The sequence below is a fragment of the Anarhichas minor genome, unplaced genomic scaffold (assembly GCF_050575085.1).
Source record: "Anarhichas minor isolate MPS153535 unplaced genomic scaffold, ASM5057508v1 ptg000024l, whole genome shotgun sequence".
NCBI classification, from domain to species: domain Eukaryota; kingdom Metazoa; phylum Chordata; class Actinopteri; order Perciformes; family Anarhichadidae; genus Anarhichas; species Anarhichas minor.
The window spans coordinates 422,501-426,742 of NW_027466470.1; the positions used below are offsets into that span (position 1 = coordinate 422,501).

Sequence of the window (4,242 nt, forward strand, 5' to 3'; positions counted from 1 at the left end):
GTGTATTTATATTTGTAATTATATGTGTATATATGTGTATTTATATTTGTAATTATATGTGTATATATATGTGTAATTATATGTGTATATATGTGTAATTATATGCGTATATATGTGTATTTATATGTGTATTTATGTGTATTTATATGTGTAATTATATGTGTATATATATGTGTATTTAATGTGTATATATATGTGTATTTATATGTGTATATATGTGTATTTAATGTGTATATATATGTGTATATATGTGTATTTAATGTGTATATATATGTGTATATATGTGTATTTAATGTGTATATATGTGTGTTGTTGATGGATTCAGGTTTTAATCTCCACGTTGTTGAGCAGTCTGTGTCTTCGGTGTTATTGGTCGAGGACACAGAAGGAATTTTCCGTTGTTCTCAGCGTACAAACAGAAATACACAAAAACAAGGAAACAAAGAAGAGCAAAGATAAGTGTACACATTTAACTACTATGTACACATATGAATATAAATAACATATTCAGATTAAACTCAACAACAACAATGTAATGGAGATAAAAGTGCAAGGATGCTTGAATAAATACTTTATATGCATGAGGTAGGTGGAATATATATATATATATATATATATACATACACATATATATTCATATATCTACTCGACTTCATCTCACAGGTACATGTTGTATTCTTTACTGTAAGAGCGGCTGAGTTCACAGCTTCACTCACGGAATAAATGGCTTCCAGGTCAGAGGAAGATCTCTGCTGTTCTGTCTGCTGTGAGGTCTTTGAAGATGCCGTCATCCTGTCATGTTGCCACAGCTTCTGTAGAGTCTGTCTGCAGAACTGGTGGACAGAGAAGTCCAAGAGTGTCCACTTTGTAAGAGAAGACATTCAAAGGAACTCGTACCTCCTAACTTCACTTTAAAGAACCTGTGTGAGAGTTTCCTACAGCAGAGAGATCAGAGAGCTTCAGAGCCTCTCTGCAGTCTGCACTCTGAGGAACTCAAACTCTTCTGTCTGGACCATCAGCAGCCGGTGTGTCTCGTCTGCAGAGATTCAGAGAAACACAGCGAGCACAGATTCAGACCCATCGATGAAGCTGCTCCACAACACAAGAAGAACCTTCAGGAAGCTCTGGAGCCCTTAAAGGAGAAGTTAAAGGTTTATGAAGAAGCTAAAGTGAAGTCTGATCAAACAGCAGAACACATGAAGGTCCAGGCCCGACGCACAGAGAGGCAGATTCAGGAGCAGTTTAAGAAGCTTCACCAGTTTCTAGAGGAGGAAGAGGAGGCCAGGATGGCTGCACTGAGGGAGGAAGAGGAGCAGAAGAGTCAGATGATGAAGGCTCTGAGCAGAGAGATAGCAGCTCTTTCACACACAGTCAGAGCCACAGAGGACGAGCTGAGAGCTGAAGACATCTCATTCCTGAACAACTACAAGGCTGCAGTGGAAAGAGTCCAGCAGCGCCCCCTGCTGGAGGATCCACAGCTGCTCTCAGGAGCTCTGATAGACCAGGCCAAACACCTGGGCAACCTGACCTTCAACATCTGGAACAAGATGAAGGACATGGTCTCCTACACTCCTGTGGTTCTGGACCCAAACGCTGCTCATCCAGACCTCATCCTGTCTGAAGATCTGACCAGTGTGAGACGAGGAGAGGAACAGCAGGTTCCTGATAATCCAGAGAGGTTTGATGAATACTGGTCTGTTCTGGGTTCTGAGGGATTTAACTCAGGGACTCACATCTGGGACGTCCAGGTTGGAGACAGTACAGTCTGGTCTCTGGGTGTGTTAGCAGAGTCTGTCCAGAGCAGGGGTGTCCAAACTTCTTTCAAAGAGGGCCAGATTTGATAATGTGAAAATGCCCAATGGCCAACAGTCCCTGCTGACATTATTTTAAACAATACAAGTAGCCTGTACATACGTTGTTATTTAATCATTTTATTTTCAATGACAGCAAATAGCAACGTAACCAAATGTGAGCATTCATGTGTGAACACATCTCAACAACTTTCTTTCACATCTTGAAAGTCAGATAACACAAAGAACGAGCATCTAAAAGCTCATTACATAGAAACCGATCAATGTTCTCACCTCAAGACAATCTTAAATATGATTAGTGAGGGTAATGAAACGTTGTCTCACATTTAAGTTCAACACACATGAAACAGGCTCACGAAACAAATCAAGTTGTCTCTTAGTGTCTGATGACAGCTCTTCAGTGTCACGAGCCAGGCAAACATTAGCAAACTCTCTTCTTCTCAGGGCAATTATGTTTTCTGCTATTTTCATAACACAGTCTTTGATAAACTCACCTCCCGTAAAAGGTTTGTCATGTTTAGCAGTTACCATGGCCACCTGGTAGCTGACTTTGATGATGTTTTCATGTGAAAAGGACCGCTGCTGTGAGGCCACGTTATCTTGGAGTTGCTTCACTTTTCTAGCTCGGTCGCTCTGATAGCTTGTTGTAGCATTAGCATGTTTGGTCTCGTGGTGTCTCTTTACATTATATTCCTTAAACAAGGCAACAGTCTCATGACTAATTAGCAGACACAGTTGTTTCGGTTTTCGGTTAAAAAAGTATTGCGACCTCCAGCTCTCCTCATTATCGACTTTCCTTTTGTTACTTGCCGTAACATGACAGGTCAAGGGTCAGAGCCACTTTTAAACAGCCAGACAGTTACAGAGTGGTGCTGCCACCATGAGGTAAAAAGAGGAATTGCATGTTGAATTTGTATGATTTATTCATTCCGTGTTGACTGTGCTGGAGGGCCATAAATAATGCATTTTAAGACAGAAGGTGCGGGCCGTATAACATCTGACCTCGGGCCGTGATTGGCCCGCGGGCCGGACTTTGGACATGCCTGGTCCAGAGGAAGAGAGACATACGGTCTGGATTATGGAGAATATGGTTCTATGAAGGTGAATACAAAGCTTACTCTCCATCAGATCAACTCGTTCTCAAAGTCCAGAAGAAGATCCAGAGGATCAGAGTGAATCTGGACTAACAGAGGAAAGCTGTCGTTCTCTGATCCTGAAACCAACACACACATACACACCTTCACACACACTTTCACTGAGACGATGGTTCCATTTATATGTACTGGTGATGAAGTGAAGGTTTTACCAGTGAAGGTCTCTGTGACTGGAGAACAACAGACATGATGATGATGATGATGGTGATGATGAACATCAATCACTTAAACACTAAATATTGTACTTTTTACTGTACTACATAAATCGAACACATAGCGTCACAAGTTACTTTTATAACATGTAAAATGAGATCTCAATGAGATGTGTACATAAACTACCAGCAGTATACAAAGTATATTATATTAGCACCACATTATTGAACAACTACATTAAATTGCTCTTACCCGCATTTAAATAATATGATATTCTCTAATAATAATAATTCAGTTATTCCTTTTTATTTTATTGTATTCAAGTTCTATCAATGTTTTACTTTATTGATCTAGTTTTTATTTTATAAGGTGGTAATATTATTACTGATATAATAATAGCTTTTCATTCTATCCATTACATGTTTTCCATTTCTAAATTGTTAGATTGTTAGATTGTTAAATTGTTAATTTGTTAGATTGTTAATTTGTTAGATTGTTAATTTGTTAAATTGTTAAATTGTTAGATTGTTAATTTGTTAGATTGTTAAATTGAACTGCTTCTTGTTATTTCTGTCCACATTTATTCTACATTATTTTCTGCTTGTCAGTCGTCTGTGAAGCACTTTGAACTGTTCTGACGGGTATGAAAGGTGCTTTATGAATGAAGATTGATTGATTGAAGTTTGATTGATTGATTGATCGATCTATTTATTGATTTATTTATTGATAGTTTGATTGATTTATTGATTGATTGATTGTCATACTTTTGGTACTTTGAGTACATCCTGAAGTGTAATCCAGTATTTTGAGACCGTGGTGAATCCGACATCACTGCTGCTGCTGTGAGACGCATTGATGATGTTTCATCACATTTTGATATTGATTATGTAAAGTAAGTCAAGTGTTACCAAACAACCTGAGATCAACACGATGAATAAATCAACTGTTACAAACCAGAAAGATAAACATCTCACATTCAACTAGAAACAGAATCCAACGTAATAATCTACATGTAGAGAAAATACAACTAAATCATTATTTTAGGGTTTTATGAAAATAATATCATGGATTTAATATTATAGATAAACGTCTTTTTATTAGATCAGAATAATGTATAGGTTTTT

The 4,242-nt window shown here is 37.9% G+C and overlaps 1 pseudogene; it reads left to right on the plus strand.

Annotated features, from left to right (window-relative positions):
- Positions 1–723: 723 nt before the first annotated feature.
- Positions 724–3,155, plus strand: LOC142956773 (E3 ubiquitin-protein ligase TRIM39-like; annotated as a pseudogene).
- Positions 3,156–4,242: the final 1,087 nt, after the last annotated feature.